General features: G+C 40.9%; 1 protein-coding gene across 1 annotated transcript in view; it reads right to left on the bottom strand.

Annotated features, from left to right (window-relative positions):
* SND1 (staphylococcal nuclease and tudor domain containing 1) overlaps positions 1 to 17,937 on the bottom strand; it is a 426,838-nt gene that overhangs the window by 155,751 nt on the left and 253,150 nt on the right. The gene's annotated exons all lie outside the window — the stretch shown is intronic.

The following is a 17,937-nucleotide window of genomic DNA, read 5'->3' as shown; positions in this document are numbered from 1 at the left end:
GCCAGGCCTCCCTGTCCATCACCAACTCCCGGAGTTCACTCAAACTCATGTCCATCGAGTCAGTGATGCATCAGAGTCTTTTCCAGTGAGTCAGCTCTTCGCATGAGGTGGCCAAAGTATTGGCGTTTCAGCTTTAGCATCAGTCCTTCCAATGAACACCCAGGACTGATCTCCTTTAGAATGGACTGGTTGGATCTCCTTGCAGTCCAAGGGACTCTCAAGAGTCTTCTCCAACACCACAGTTCAAAAGCATCAATTCTTCGGCGATCAGCTTTCTTCACAGTCCAACTCTCACATCCATACATGACCACTGGAAAAACCATAGCCTTGACTAGACGGACCTTGGTTGGCAAAGTAATGTCTCTGCTCTTTAATATACTATCTAGGTTGGTCATAACTTTCCTTCCAAGGAGTAAGCGTCTTTTCATTTCATGGCTGCAATCAGCATCTGCAGCGATTTTGGAGCCCCCCAAAATAAAGTCTGACACTGTTTCCCCATCTATTTCCCATGAAGTGATGGGACCAGATGCCATGATCTTTGTTTTCTGAATGTTGAGTTTCAAGCCAACCTTTTCACTCTCCTCTTTCACTTTCATCAAGAGGCTTTTGAGTTCCTCTTCACTCCCTGCAATAAGGGTGGTGTCATCTGCATATCTGAGGTTATTGATATTTCTCCCGGCAATCTTGATTCCAGCTTGTGCTTCTTCCAGCCCAGTGTTCCTCATGATGTACTCTGCATATAAGTTAAATAAGCAGGGTGACAATATACAACCTTGATGTACTCCTTTTCCTATTTGGAACCAGTCTGTTGTTTCATGTCCAGTTCTAACTGTTGCTTCCTGACCTGCATATAGGTTTCTTAAGAGGCAGGTCAGGTGGTCTGGTATTCCCATCTCTTTCAGAATTTTCCACAGTTTACTGTGATCCACAGAGTCAAAGGCTTTGGCATAATCAATGAAGCAGAAATAGAAGTTTTTCTGGAGCTCTCTTGCTTTCTCCATGATCCAGTGGATGTTGGCAATTTGATCTCTGGTGCCTCTGCCTTTTCTAAAACCTGCTTGTTCATCTGGAAGTTCACGGTTCACATATTGCTGAAGCCTGGCTTGGAGAATTTTGAGCATGACTTTACTAGCGTGTGAGATGAGTGCAATTGTGTGGTAGTTTGAGCATTCTTTGGCACTGCCTTTCTTTGGGATTGGAATGAAGACTGACCTTTTCTAGTCCTGTGGCCACTGCTGAGTCTTCCAAATTTGCTGGCATATTGAGTGCAGCATTTTCACAGCATCATCTTTCAAGACGTGAAATAGCTCAACTGGAATTCCATCACCTCCACTAGCTTTGTTCGTAGTGATGCTTCCTAAGGCCCACTTGACTTCACATTCCAAGATGTCTGGCTCTAGTTTAGTGATCACACCATCGTGATTATCTTGGTTGTGAGATCTTTTTTGTACAGTTCTTCTGTGTATTCTTGCCACCTCTTCTTAATATCTTCTGCTTCTGTTAGGTCCATACCATTTCTGTCCTTTATCGAGCCCATCTGTGCATGAAATGTTCCCTTGGAATCCCTAATTTTCTTGAAGAGATCTCTTGCTTTTCCTATTCTGTTGTTTTCCTCTATTTCTTTGCATTGATCACTGAGGAAGGCTTTCTTATCTCTCCTTGCTATTCTTTGGAACTCTGCATTCAGATGCTTATATCTTTCCTTTTCTCCTTTGCATTTCGCTTCTCTTCTTTTCACAGCTATTTGTAAGGCCTCCTCAGACAGCCATTTTGCTTTTTTGCATTTCTTTTCTGTGGGGATGGTCTTGGTCCCTATCTCCTGTACAATGTCACGAACCTCTGTCCAGAGTTCATCAGGCACTCTATCTATCAGATCTAGTCCCTTAAATCTATTTCTCACTTCCACTGTATAATCATAAGGGATTTGATTTAGGTCGTATCTGAATGGTCTAGTGGTTTTCCCTACTTTCTTCAATTTAAGTCTGAATTTGGCAATAAGGAATTCATGATCTGAGCCAAAGTCAGCTCCTGGTCTTGTTTGTGCTAACTGTATAGAGCATCTCCATCTTTGGCTGCAAATCTACTCTTTAGTTTCAATAAAAAAAAAAAAAAAAACAACCATCCAGGTCCCTGATACAGCCCCTAAATCCCTTTTCTAGGAAACCCAAAACAGCTCATTGTCAAGTCTTTAATAGGCTGTGTTTTCCTAACGAGGAGGAGAGCGCAGCCTTTTGGGGGTCGGTGGGGAGGACCCAATATTTCAAGCCCTGCGCTCTGTCTTTCCAGGGAAGAGGAGGAAGTAGGGGCACACGGCTCCTGTTCCCAGCCTAGGAAACCTGCAGTAGCAGGTTGTGATCCACGGGGACCGGAAAATACCACATCATGTCAGCAACAATAATTACAGAAATGATAAAAGCATGTGAAACTTTATAGGGGTTTAAAAAAAACTTTTCCCATGCATCAACCCAAAGTGTAAGCATCTACCCTCAAGAGTACCAACTCATGGACCTTCTGAACCTCAGAGCTCTCAGCTTCAGAGGAGCTGAGAGCCATCAAATCCTTTCAGTCTCTCCAGCTAATTAAACAGATGACAGTAAGCAAGCATCAGGTATCATGTGGCATTGCTGGGGGAATAGTCACTGGATGGATTTCAGAGGTTTACAGCGTGGCTAGCAGAGCCCCAAGCTCCCTCAGAGGACAGCGAGCTTTGCACACTTATCCCCAATTCGGACGACAGAAGCCGTCTGCACTCGCCAAGCTCTTCCTTCCTGACTCTGCTCCTAGCAACAGAACTACTGTACCTAAATTAATGCACATTAGATAATGAAAATTTTACAAGCCATCAAGTATTTGAGAGTCTTCACAGCAGCCAAAGGGGCTCCTCTCATTCAGAAGCCATGAGGTAGGCTGGGATGAAAGCAGTATTTATAGTAATGAGAGTCATCCTTCTCTTTAAACAGATTCCTGGAGAAAAGGGGAGACAGTCATAGATTCTCAGTGTTTTTCTAAGCGCGCATTGGTAAAAAGGTAAGGTAACAATGAGCTTTAGCGGGTTGGGAACTTCCCCAATGAACACTTAAACAACACACACTCTTCTATCCATATACAGTGGGAAGATGCTTTCCTGGTACTTGGCTGAGGTCCAGAACAGTCAAGCAAGACAAATGCTCCACGGGAAGGAAGGTACCACCTGATTAAAACCCTTGTGTATGCTAGTCTAAATCTGCGACATTACTTCTGGGCCGAGCCAATAAGTCAACAACAATTATCAAATTGATTATCACAAATCATGAGGCAACTTAAGGTCTCTAAAGAGAAGGCCTTTCCCTCGAGACAGTATTCTATAGTTTTCAAAAATAGACATTTGCTCATCACCGTCTCTTAGATGTATTTATCTGAGAGAAAGATGCTTACGGGAATAAACCCTCCGACACACACGTACACCTCTAATGTTAATACAAAAAAAGTGGCAGCAAACTCCTATTTTGCTAATGATTACCTCGTTTATCAAGGGATACTTACTCAGACAAAGAATCAGAGAGAAATGAAGGGGCCCTATTGTTAGTCATGTAAGATAGATACAGACAGATGGACCGATAAAAATAAAACAATAGATGTTCCTCACTCCTCCTAAGTCTCAACCTACAGTTTAATCCTATTCCAGAAATACATGGGAAGAGAGCAAAGGGAATGTGACATGCCATCGATTATGACAATGAGAAGTAAAAGCCAATTGTGACAATCGAAGCCATGAAAGCAAAATTTAAAAACCCATGAGAACTGGCCATGTCTCTTCGCAGGGGCAAAACCGTGAGAAAAAACGCAGATCTCCTCATCCTCTTGAGCAGGTGATATGCCCACGGACCATCCATTAAAGGAAAAGATGGAAATCTTGCCCAAGGTGGTAGAGTTTTTGAAATAAAAAATTCTTATAAAGCCAGTTAAATTGAATGCAATCCCCAAAAGATGTCATCAGCTTTTTTGAAACTCACGTCATAGGCAGACAATGGTATCTGTCTTTCCTAGTCATCTCAAGCTCTTCCTTTGCTTGGCAAGTTCCTTTTCAATACAAAAATTCTCGAAACCTTTAGCATTTGTTTCAGCGGCTCAAATGAAAAGACTGGAAAGATGGACTGACAAGTTCCCTCAAGTGATACAATTATAAGTCATTCTCTGTGAATTTAGCTATGGAATTTTTTCTTTTATTTTTTTTTAATTTTAGGATTTTTGCTTATCTTACTAGAAAATGGACTAAATGTTATGGCTAAACAATTGCCTTCCTAAGAGCCTGTGAAAGTACAGCAATGTGCTAGGCTCCAATACTCATTTCTAAAGGTTTCAACAATAGGTAAATAAGAGAAAACATGATTAGAACCCAGTTTAGGCCCTAATGAAGAGTTGAAGATGGCAGGTGGATCTCAAGGGCAGCGAAATGATAAAGCTGAAAGGACGTCATTACCATGACATTTAAAATTCTCTTCCAATAATTCAAAGCAGGACCTTCTAAGACTTGGTGAAATGATAGATTTCCTTATAACTCCAAACATATTTTTAAAAATAAAGATTAATGGCCTCAAATTTAAAGAAATAACAACATGGAGACTTAAGGCATAGATAAGACTATTAAATATCAAATATTTCTGTTTAGGAATACTGTTACAAAGACCCTCACCCTCAAGCTTTCTGTGGAGTAAACCAACCTCAAGCTGGTTTACATGAGGTCTGCGAATCTATTTGCTGCAGCTATCACAGCTGAGTTACACAGGCTCAAGGCTTTGAGAATGCATGTGGATACATTAGCTATAGTTTTTTGTACTAATATTCCCCTCCACCAGTGTAAATAATCAAGAAGCAACTGTAGTTCTGACCAGGTAAGAATTCTTTGTTGCACTGGTAGTTTTCATACTACCTGTGCTCCAAAACAAACCAAACATTAAGTATTTTTCTGTCCTCCTAGAAAAGCTAATTTAAGGTTCCATTAGCTACATTTAACCTGCTATTGTGGATGGCATCTCTTTAAGGAATGTTTCTGCTTCCTCAATGCACCCTGAAATTGAGAAAGTAATGATGCAACAAATGTGCCTGGGGTGACTTCATTTCAAAGGATGTTAATATCTATACCTCAAATTTATAGGAGTGAGGTTTTGAAGAACCTGAAGAAAGGCAGGATGATCCTCAGAGGGTGGGAAAGGTTATAAACACACCTTAAGCACACACTCCTGATCTGCCCTCACTTCCAATGGTCAGTCTAAACCTCGTGTAAACGTGGGTGCATGTGTCAATGCCTATAAAAGATCCCCTTCATCAGTGAGGCTGTAACTTACCTCTAACAAAGTACTTTGCTGTGTAAGCAAACACATGTTTGAAATAATTGAGTATAATGAACTACCAAGTTTGGGTGAATGGGTAAGTTGTGGAGAGGGATGGGGTGGGGAAGAGAACAAGGAAAGGAGAACCCTTACATGGCAGTCACAGGGCAGAGAGCCACAAGAACACTATTCACACAGGTAGGTCCCCAGTATCCTTGAAGAACAGAACTAAACACAAATCAATTTCTCTAAATTCTGGAACATGGATTTTGGTTGTCAGTTTACACTAGTTGCCAGCAAAGTGAAATCTATGATTTTTCCACTGAAAATAGCCACAGAGTAGGCCTTAACATGGGCTTCCCTGGTGGCTCAGTGGTAAAGAATCCATCTGCCAATGCAGGAGACACAAGTTTGATACTGGGGGTAGGAATATCCCCTAGAGAAGGACTCTGGTATTCTTGCCTGGAGGATTCCGTGGACAGAGGAGTCTGGTGGGCTACAGTCCATGGGGTCACAAAGCGTCAGACATGACTGAGCGACTGAACAGCAAGGCGTAACATAGTTGGGGCTGGTGAGAGGCAGACATCACAGCACACAAAACAGCACAGGGAAATGGGAATAAGTAAACCTATTAGTTAACAATTAACCACTCAGGATTATCATGTGCAAGTCTCAGAAGGGAACTGTTAATAATGAAACTCACTAATTAGTTCTCATCATCACAATCACTCTTTGATTAACATCATAGGAAAAAGAACTAAAAACAAATACATGCAGAGCTTATAATGGTACCATGGGGGTATTCAACTCTACAAGCACTTGGGAAACTGAACTCAAACATGATGGAGCCTCCTGCAGGTACAACTGCGTCCTGAACTGCTCACTCCAGCAAACCAGGAGGGTTCCCCCCCAAAAGAGCTGACAATCCTGTCTCCGCAGGGCTGACCTGAGGGTAAAGGACTCAGGAGCACAAGGCTGTTTGGGTCCAACTAACCTTAATATTGAAGCAGCAAAGTATCTCTGTACAAGTGGACAGATTCAGAGAGAAAAAAGAGAACATGGAAGTCAGTTCTAAGGTTACTGAAGCAAACACACACCCTCATTTTAAGCTGTACTGTGCTAGCTTCTCATCGTAGCTATCTCTGTGGTCAGGGCACTCCAGCCCAGAAGAATCACCTCTGCAAGCACACAGCAGGCAGCGCATAACCACATTCCTGATCAGAAAGGCAAATAGGAACTCCATCATTCCACATTCCCTCCTTCCCAACCCACAGGCTCCAGGGCCCCATGTGATCTTTCAATTCACAGAAGGAATTTATGATTCCCTTCAAGGAACCAGCTGTCTAGCGAGACAATCTCCTGACATCAGTGGAGCCCCGGATGGGGACACCTGGGAATGCCCCCAGCTCCAACATGACCACAAAGTTCCCGTTCCCTGGCTGATGAAGTGTCTGTAAATGGGGCTGGCGGAAGGTGTAAACAGCAGTGAGGTGCAAGTTTACTAGGAATGAAGTAAACACAGGAGAGAACCCTAGAAACAAAACCACTCTGACTGGGAAAAAAGTCTAAGAAACCATGTACACTACCAAAAAAAAAATAGGTGTTGCAGCTGGGCCATCAATAACCTCTCATTAAGTGTTGTCTGTGGTTTACAGTTTCTCACAGTGTTTAGTTAGCTGGCGCAGCGCCTCACTCGGGCTTTCAAAGTGTTGGAACGTAGGAGAAACCATGTTTCAGGCTCTGGGCTCCATTCCTGGGAGGAATGAATCAAGAGGACATTTGCAGGAGCACTAAGTTGGAAGAAAGCCCTAAACGTGAGAGGCTGCATTCTAATCAGCAGCATACTCAGAGAACATGACCTGTGGTTTTCTTCCTTGCTTCTACTTCACCAATTAGTAAGGGAGGGCAGCCTAAAAATCGGAGACCAAACGGCAGAAGGAGGCTGTGGGGTACATTTCCCATGCTGGAAGAAGGATACCTCCTTTGTATCCCCAAGGTCTTCCCTGGTGGCTCAGACGGTAAAGCTTCTGCCTACAATGTGGGAGACCCGGGTTCAATCCCTGGGTCGGAAAGATCCTCTGGAGAAGGAAATGGCAACCCACTCAAGTACTCTTGCCTGGAAAATCCCATGGACGGAGGAGCCTGCTAGGCTACAGTCCATGGGGTCGCAAAGACTCGGACATGACTGAGTGACTAAACTTTCTTTCTTTTCTTTGTATCCCCAACATGGAGGGGAAATTTTCTCTACCCCCAGACATGAAACACTGCCCTCCACAGCCCTGCAAAAAACAGGTGTCTGGATATTTTTATTGGGTTGGTCTTGCCCACCATCTATTTCTGTTCCATGAAGTACAACACTGAGAAAAGAAAGTGGGACTTGGCAAATGCTAAGAAGAAAAGACACAATCGTGTTTAGGATGAAAACATGCAAAGCAGCATTACAACAATCATAGCAGCCCAATTAAAAGAAAGTCAAATCCTGTTCCAGAAATAGATAAGAGGACTCATAGAATATGGTCAGAACTTCATTTGTCATCACCCCAAACCAAAATCTCCCTGAACAGGGGACTGGATAAGCAAATTGTGGTCCACTCACACAATAGAATACTACTCTGCAACAAAAAGGAGGTAACAACATGGATGAATCTCAAATGCATGATTTCATTTCTATGACATTCTTGCAAAGGTTAAACTGTAAAGACACATTACAGATCACTGGTGGCCATGGACCAGAGGAAGGGCTGGGAACTGACTCCAAAGAGGATGGAAGAATTGTGTGTGGGGGAGGTGGGAAATGATGAAAGCCTCTTATCTTGACCATGGCGATGGTTACATGTATACATGTTTATCAAAAGTCCGTTTACACCTAAATTAAAAACCACAGGGAACTCTAATGTTCTGTGGTGACCTAAATGGGAAGGAAATCTAAAAATGAGGGGACATATACATACAACATATATATATAATCAGTTATATACATATAACTGATTCACCTTGCTATACAACAGAAACTAACACGACATTGTAAAGCTACTATGCTCAAATTAAAATAAAACACCAACAATAAAAAAGAAAAAAGAAAAAAACGTCTTGGGTAGGTAAACTATGCAAGATTTTCATTTTTAACTCAAGAAAATTTTCTTAATCAACTAGTTTATATGTATTTCACAGTGAATAACAAGTTCAAAATTCAGTACTCAGTAATTACATTTTAGGTAAACCACTTTAGCTAGTCAATGCTTTGAAGTACTTTTAAAAATTTAAACTGGAAATAGTTTGAATGAGAAAGCAAAAGGTTAGACGAGCATAGAAAAAAAACTTATGTTTCCCAAAAGCACCATAAGAAGTATCAGTTCTCAGGCAATGGCTAACAGTAAGCATGATGCCATCCTCAATTGGCTATACAGAGGAAATATTCTACTCAAGCAATGAAAGAGCACTACTAAGTACATACGTCTATTGACATTTCTTTTATACCTTGAAATAAAATCATTCTGTGATCTGGCTTAACGTGCATAAAATAATACCCAATTCCCAATTAAATGAACATTCTATATAGGCTCAGAGATAATTCTTTTACTGAAATGACTTTCAGTTTCCCAAATCTAACTGGCTGGAATTATGCTGTAAGAACCGTTCAATTTAACCTTTAGAAATTAAGTCACAGCCTTTGAGAGGAAAAACCTGTATTTGATCACCAACAGGAAATACAATGCCCTTGGTTATTCTATAAGACCAAAAAAAAAAAATCTACTTATAAGTTTAGTGTATAGAAAGTGCAGTTGATGATATCTCTATGCCTCAGACAAAAAGGGTAGAGGTAAGTCTACACCTACGTAGGATAAGGTATCAACTATAAGCCTGCTCTCTTCCTATTTCAATTCTCTTTCTCTAGCATGGATAACCAAGGCAGTGCCAAGCCACATCTCTGCTCCGGTCTACCAATCCACAACTGTCTCAGAGTTATGGCTCATAATTTGTGGTTTTCACAAATAAACTCCACCTTCTTCCCACCCACTACTTCACCCAAACTACCCCATCCCCATTTCTACAGATTCTAGCTCTCCAACAGATGACTATTACAGTCCTTGGTTAAAGAATTCAGTGTTTCTCAAATCACAAAGACATTCAGCGTTTCTAAAATCCTGACTTTTTAAATTCCATCTCTCCCTCGAGTGATGCCGTCCTCCTACTGACCTCTGCATGAACGGTGGCCCATGGGGCTGATACACAGCAGATGTCCTGGGCTGACCTTGGAAATTCCCTTCACATCCTTTCCTAGAGTGTACTTCCTGAATCCATGACTTCCTCCTTAAAAATCTTCCTCCTGACAACCTTTTCCTTTAAAAAAGAAATCCTATTCTTCTTTCATGGAGCAAATGTTTTATCTTAGGTCAGGTAAGTAAATATAGGATTGCTTTTGTAGATTTTATTTGGGTAAAAGACTATTCTATTCATAAGAACTTTGAACAACAGATAAATTCTTTTCATAATCCATAAGCACAGCAATATACTATGCTTCTGACACCACTGGGTGCTTTAGTTATGATATGAAGAAGGTATTTTATTATGAAACAATTATATTTGCTCAAGAATATGGACACAAAAGATAGTGGTCCAAAATTACCAATTTATAACAAAAAAATGTTTAAAGGGGAAAGCATATCTTCTCATTATTTTCAATTATTTACAATTTCTCAAAAAACATGTAATTTAGAAATTGTAGAAAAACCAATTCATATCAAATAGATGATTACACTGATAACAGTTAAAAGGTAGTATTCCTATTTTAAATTGTTAAACATAACCAATGGGGATATGAGGAAAGGGTCATTTAGATTTTTAACAATGCTGCTGTTACTTTTCTAAGAAAAAAAGAATTATAAGTTATTATAGGAATACTACAATAACCATCTTGTACATTTCCAGAGAAAGGACATGAGAATGGTCTAAAAACATAGTTTATACATGGTATGTGACAGTGTGAGTATGGAACAAAGCACATCAACCAGTCTCTGTAACTGAATTATCAATTACGAGGACATGGAACAACAGATTGGTTCCAAATAGGAAAAGGAGTACGTCAAGGTTGTATATTGTCACCCTCCTTATTTAACTTATATGCAGAGTACATCATGAGGAATGCTGGGCTGGAAGAAGCACAAGCTGGAATCAAGATTGCTGGGAGAAATATCAATAACCTCAGATATGCAGATGACACCACCCTTATGGCAGAAAGTGAAGAGGAACTCAAAAGCCTCTTGATGAAAGTGAAAGAGGAGAGTGAAAAGGTTGGCTTGAAGCTCAACATTCAGAAAACAAAGATCATGGCATCTAGTCCCATCACTTCATGGGAAATAGATGGGGAAACAGTGTCAGACTTTATTTTTTTGGGCTCCAAAATCACTGTGGATGCTGACTGCAGCCATGAAATTAAAAGACGCTTGCTCCTTGGAAGGAAAGTTATGACCAACCTAGACAGCATATTGAAAAGCAGAGACATTACTTTGCCAACAAAGGTCCATCTAGTCAAGGCTATGGTTTTTCCCATGGTCATGTATGGATGTGAGAGTTGGACTGTGAAGAAAGCTAATCACCGAAGAATTGATGCTTTTGAGCTGTGGTGCTGGAGAAGACTCTTGAGAGTCCCTTGGACTGCAAGGAGATCCAACCAGTCCATTCTAAAGGAGATCAATCCTGGGTGTTCATTGGAAGGACTGATGCTGAGGCTTAAACTCCAATACTTTGGCCACCTCATGCAACGAGCTGACTCACTGGAAAAGACTCTGATGCTGGGAGGGATTGGGGGTGGGAGGAGACGGGGACGACAGAGAATGAGATGGCTGGATGGCATCACCGACTCTGTGGACATGAGTTTGAGTGAACTCCAGGAGTTGGTGATGGACAGGTAGGCCTGGCGTGCTATGATTCATGGGGTCGCAAAGAGTCGGACACGACTGAGCAACTGAACTAAACTGAAGTGAATGATTAAAAAGTAACACACAGGTCTGAAATACAATTTAAAAGAAAAATTTAGATCAATTTGTATCACTTCTGAAGTCTCTATATGCAAGAGCTGAGAATTTATTATAGAACTATGAAATGGCTTGAGAGATATAATTAAAATAGTACGTGCAGAGTAAAGAATTTAAAAGACGGTCTTATGAAGCACAAGTTTTCATTTCATGGGCAAATCAAAAACTAGAGGCAAGGAAATTGATGCCATGCTAAACTCTGCCCCACCTGAGACAAGAACACAACTTTAGAAAAGGATGGAGGAGGGGAAAGAAAAAAAAAAATCAAGCAACCTAGGACATAAAAAATGAAGATAAATGTTAAATAAAGGTGAGATGATTAAAATAATCTCAACATCCCCTAAAAGTATAAGGTTGGCCAAAAGGTTCAGGTTTTTTCCTAACAATCTTTTTGGCCAATCCATTACCGACAACATTCATCTTTGCTTGCAGACATACCAATTTAGGTTCAACAAATTTAAGTAAAAAGCATTGTGGAGGAGTTAATATTTACATTTTTAAAGCATTAATGAAATTACTATAAAATTTGGAAGGTTAAATTCAAGTTTTTGAAACAGAGAAAAACAACATCCATTAGGGTAGAAATTATTAGGGTAGAAATTATTAAGACATAAATGGTCAGTATATATGAATGCATTAAACTAAAACTTGAACATTTTACTCAATAAAGATTTATAGGTAAATAATGATACTACTAAATCACTAATGCTAACCTTTGTCTAAGTTTCTACTTTGCTCTAAGTAGAACTGCTCTAAGAAAATAACTACATACTACGATTTAGTTAAAAGAACCAATGACTTTTTTTGTGAAAGGAAGAAATAATCCAAATAAACTAAATATCCAACAACATGTAAGACAATACTAAGTAGATAGTAAAAGTAAGGTAAAAGAGGAATATTCATGTGGAAAATAATTAAGTAGAAAAAGGCATGAAGCACCCATTATGTGTCACTGTTCCAGGCACTGACTCCATAATTAAGAAATAAAACAGTGGAAGTCTCAGTTCTGAAAAAACCTTCCATCACTTACAAAAGGGAGGGGGGAATAGGAGAGAAAGTGAAGAAAGAAAACAACCCCACATTTCGGTGAACAGATGTATTCTTACTGAAAATTTTCTGGTAGTACTAGTCGAGATGATTTTCTTCCCTTGGCTTATTTATATTCGAGGCGCTTAAAAACAAAGATTTTGACAGCAAACTTGTGTTAAGAAATATGAAAGTTTCTGTTTTTAAAAGAAGAAAATATATTAACATTCAGGGGCTGATTTGATTTTGCCCAGATAAACTTGCAAATTATTCAGGTCAGATCATTTAAGAGCTAAGAGTCAACATTCTCTTGAGTGAATTAGTTCTTCATAATTGTTCCATATATTTTGAGACAAATAAATATTATGGACACTGCAATAAAGCCTGGAAACTGATTTGGAAAACGTCCCAACCTAAAACTGCGTGAGAAACATGATCCATGCCTCCTTCAAAAACAGCATCTGAAGCACAGAGCTTCATGGCACTGATGACAGCAAACTGAGTAGCTCTTCTCCTGAGGAATGAACGTTTAACTTAGATAATTGTGGTGTAGAGCCAAAAGGAGTGTTGACATTACATGGAGAAACAAAAATCACGCGTTAGCACGACGTGAGAATAAGAAAATGTGTTCCTAGTAAAGTCAGCAGCATGATGTAAAGAGCGTGGCTTTGGGCTCAGATATATTTAACCAAAAGTACTTAGAAGGGTGGGGGTCCAGTGGTTAGGAATCTGCCTGCCAATGCAGGGGACGTGGGTTCAAATCTCTGGTCCAGGAAGGTTCCACATCTGAGAGGCAACTAATCCAGTGTGCCACAACTACTGAGGTCTTGAGCTGCAACCGCTGAAGCCCACACATCTGAGAGCCTGAGCTCCGGCCCATGCGCCGCAAACAGAGAGCAGCCCGTGCTCACTGCAACTAGAGAAAGCCCATGTGCAATTACGAAGACCCAGTGCACCCAAAAATAAGTGAAACTGAATTTTAAAAAAAGTACCCAGAATTCCACACACACAAGAAAAATGTGTAATAACAGGCTAAACAATAATGAAACTATCCTTAAAGAAAAATAACTTTAAAGTTGCTAGACAGGTTGTGTCTTGGGGTACATCTGGGAGCTGTAATTCTTCCTAAAGAAAAATACAGATTTCCTGCTGCCCCCAACCAGTGACTTTACAACTTGGATGTGATGTATTTGCATATGGATACTGTATTGAGGTTCTCAATGTGACTCTCCCAGGCTCTAGACTACCAGCAGAAACCATGTACCCCAGAATATGTGAGTGATGGCAGAGAATTCAGACCAAGGGTTTTGGTCAAGACATTTCTTTTTCAGCGAAGGATCTCATATCACTGCCATTTCTGTCTCCAACGGTGCATATGTATTAATAATTATGGCTGTCACTGGTGTCATGAGGCTCTTACCTTTTAGTTTCTATGATTTTTCCTCTCACAGCTTGGGAAATTCCCTTTAAAGATTCTTTAAAATTTGGAGATAAAGGGCGTGGCCTAGGGACCACTCTTCTCCCTTAACTCCCTGGGTAATTTTGTACACTCATCCAACAGGACTAACTCATGCATGAGGCCCATCCAGTTTTCTGGTCTTGGACCATTTGAACAGTCCATGACTACCTCAATTTTAAAAGGTCCAGAATCGCAAACCCTTGTGGCATATATCTGGGAGGAAAATTATCATACGGGAAAAGCAGCATCAACAGTTATTTGTGCTGGACATTAGGATACACACGCATGACACCTACCTTTCATCCTCTCCCCAAGACCTCCAGATCCAGGCAATGGCCAAATTCTACTAGTTTTTCTATCAAAGTAGATCTCACACTTATCTTTCTTCTTTCCCTGCCAAAAACCTAGTTCCAGCCACCATTCAGTACCCCCAAGTACACTGTGAAGTCCTCCCCTAACAGGTAAAGATACTAAAGCTACTGTTCATTCCACAGAGTGGCCAGAATGAAGTGAGAAATGCTGACTTCATCACCACACTTGCGTGCCACTTTCTGCTACAGGACCTTCTGGTACATAATTATATCCTTCAGCCCTGAATAAGACCTCCAACTAATTTCTTCTTTACGCCTCAATTTAAAATCACTTAAAACATGGTCTCTGACCACATGGAAGAGGGTACAACTGTGATGATACAAGTCTCAGGTTAGGTCAATAACTTCCCAGGTAGCTTAGATGGTAAAGGATCTGCCTGCAATGGAGGAGAGATGCAGATTCAATCCCTGGGTCAGAAAGATTCTCTGGAAGGAAATGGCAACCCACTCCAGTTTTCTTGCCTAGAGAATTCCATGGACAGAGGAGCCAGGTAGGCTACAGTCCATGGGGTTGCAACGAGTCGGACACAACTGAGCTAAAACACTTTCATACTTCCATTACAATTCCAATTAGAGACCCAGTTGCATATGACCTAGAAGGACTGCAACTGCCCTTTATAATACTGCATCCTCAACACCCAGCACTGTGCCTGGAATATAATAAAGTTTAAGTCTCTCAGTTGTGTCTGACTCTTGGGACCCCATGGACTGCAGACCACCAGGCTCCTAGATCCATGGGATTTCCCAGGCAAGAATACTGGAGTGGGTTTTCATTTTCTTCACCAGGGGATCATCCTGACCCAGGGATTGAACCCCAGGGGTCTCCTGCATTTCAGGAAGATCCTTCATTGTCTGAGCCACAAAGGAAGCCAGGGGCCATAATAAGCTTTCAGTACTTATTGATGCTTTTGAACTGTGGTGCTGGAGAAGACTCTTGAGAGTCCCTTGTACCGCAAGGAGATCCAACCAGTCCATTCTAAGGGAGATCGATCCTGGGTGTTCATTGGAAGGACTGATGCTAAAGCTGAAACTCCAATACTTTGGCCACCTCATGCGACGAGTTGACTCACTGGAAAAGACTCTGATGCTGGGAAAGGTTGGGGGCGGGAGGATAAGGGGACGACAGAGAATGAGATGGCTGGATGGCATCACCGACTCTGTGGACATGAGTTTGAGTGAACTCCGGGAGTTGGTGATGGACAGGGAGGCCTGGAGTGCTGTGATTCATGGGGTCGTGGAGAGTCGGACACGACTGAGCGACTGAACTGAACTGAATTGAACTTACTGTTTGATCATTCATTCATGACTCAACATGTCAAATGCATCTAAAACACAAGCCAGACAGCATATGTTAAATGCCAGGGAAAGATAAAGAGGCAGTAAAAGAACTCACGAGAGGAGGAGTATAGTTTGGGACTTGAACTAGATAAAAAGTTTGCAATACAAATATTACCAATGAGGATGGACGGATCATTTTCAAGGAACTTCTGTATGCTAGGCAGAATGCCCCGCCTTTTAATCACCACCACCACCACCACATGAACCATTGGTCTCTCTCATTAGGTCAATGGTTCTAAATACTTTGGATGTATTAACTCATTGAAGCACAGCACAACCTAATGAGGTAATAAGGGCCCTTATTACATTCATTTTACAGATGAGAAAACTATGGCATAGAGAGGTTAAATAATTTCAAGGTGACAAAGTAATAAAAAAACTGAGCCAAGACCTGAATTTGGTGATCTAATACTCGGGCTCACACTACTAACCAGGTTCTCCATACTGCTGCTATATTCTAGAAAACAGGCCATCCTTCCTGCTGCATCCTTCTACCAGCCTCTCACTGCTACTTACTGACCACCACAGTTAACCGCACATCTAGGATCTAGGGGGTCACATTCATTCAAACAGTTTCATTCTGTCTAGGTCATCCCTTGGTAAATCAAGTCTAAATCAGGCTCTGTAAAGAGATATAAAAAAGATATCATTTTTTTCAGGAGTTTAGCAACTACTAAGGAAGATCACTGTACATATGTCAACTAAGATCAGTTACCAATCAATATATTAACAAATACAAAATTACGGTAATAAGTGATTGTGTAAACGCTGAAGGAAGGCATGATGAGAAGGCAGTGAAGATCAAAGGGGAAAACTGCCAGGAAAAAGAGAAACAGCCTGAAGGAGGAGGAGGGCATGGCCAGGAGAGAAGAGACAGCTACTCATCAATAATGCAGTTGGAGTCAGCGGACTGACAACTTGAAATAATGGAATAGAATGAATATGAAAATATTCTCTACCATGGTTGAAGTAGCCAGGCATGTTGCTGTAATGTCCTACAAGAGAACACAGGTTTTCCTCCAAATTCAAACACTCCCAAATCTAATCTTATAATACAAATTCTATCATTTATTCCTGAGAATACCCTTTTCATGAGGAAGTGAGGCACAAAATTACTAGGTAATTCCAAAGTTGCCCTAAGGTCTGATTCAAGGATATTTATCTGGAAGTCAACACTGCGAGGAGTGTCCAACATTCTGTACAACATTCCGCAGGGAATAAGTTGGAAGCATGTTAAATAAAGCCTTAAAACTCGAGTAAGCAGAATGTCTGTGTTAGTAAAATGACTTGCTTTGAGATGTTTATATAAGCGATAGCCACAGGACAAAATGAGTTCAATCTAGGGCTAAGTAGTGTTATGATGGGGAAGTGGAGAGTGAAGCCATGGCTGGGCAGAAATGTTTCAGGCTTTTTCACATCACTTGGCAGTCATGGCACAAATTGAACAACCCAATCACACACCTGAACCTGGGAATCAGGAATTTTATCAACTGCCTCCTGCATATCTGAACATTCATTTAGCCAGGCCTGTAACAGGCTCGTTCAGCCAATCTGGACCCACCAAACAGACTCACAGAACAATCTCCCTACACGCCCAGAGAGCAGAAAAGAGAACCAAAGAGCATGAACCAGTGGAAGCAGAATCTATACAACAGGCGCAACTCTCTGAAAACAGATGGCATTTTTTCTTTAGAAGAAATGCTCCAGGACTCCCTCAATTTCCTCTCTCCTTTCTTTGAACAAAGGAAGAAAGACAAAAAAAACTGTAGCTCAGGCCACTTAAATGAAAGGGAGGACTCTGTTTCTCAGAGTTCATTTGTATGCATCCCTCTGAGTGAAGTCAGTTAAACAAGAAATCTGAAGGGAACTAAACAAATGTGTGGCAGAAAGACTTCCTGAAAACAGAATTCACTGCAGGAGCACATCAAATCTACAGATTATTTTGGAAGTAAGATATTTTACTGAAAGAAGCAAGAAAAAAAACAAACCAAAAAACCCCTGTTTCTAACAATGGTCCACCTCTGGGCAAGTCACCTGATCAAACATATCTTCAGAGGTGCTGAATTTAAGAGCTGGAATACATGTCTAGACACAGGGCCCTGTCCTCAATGTCCAATCCTTCTATGGCAACTTGCTAAGACACCTGAATTTTCCAAAACAAAAGCCTGTTGGTGAAGAAAATAGCAGACTAAGAAAGGCAGGGGCATGGAACGGGGCATTCTGCAGATGAGAGAGACATATTCACTGTAGAACTTCATTTCTTAAAAGAACTTCTACAACCAAATGGCTCTTCACATTTTCAGGTATAGAAGAGCCAATAAAAACAATGTTGTAAGTAGTCTGGTGTTGCTCTCCTGTTCTTGCAATTGCCTCCCCTCTTAAAGGATAATTTTCGAACT

The sequence above is a fragment of the Moschus berezovskii genome, chromosome 3 (genome assembly GCF_049115385.1).
Source record: "Moschus berezovskii isolate FMDL1 chromosome 3, NW_MosBer_1.0, whole genome shotgun sequence".
In the NCBI taxonomy this organism is placed as follows: domain Eukaryota; kingdom Metazoa; phylum Chordata; class Mammalia; order Artiodactyla; family Moschidae; genus Moschus; species Moschus berezovskii.
Note: the sequence above shows the minus strand (reverse complement) of the source record. Positions and strands in the feature narration are given on the sequence as shown.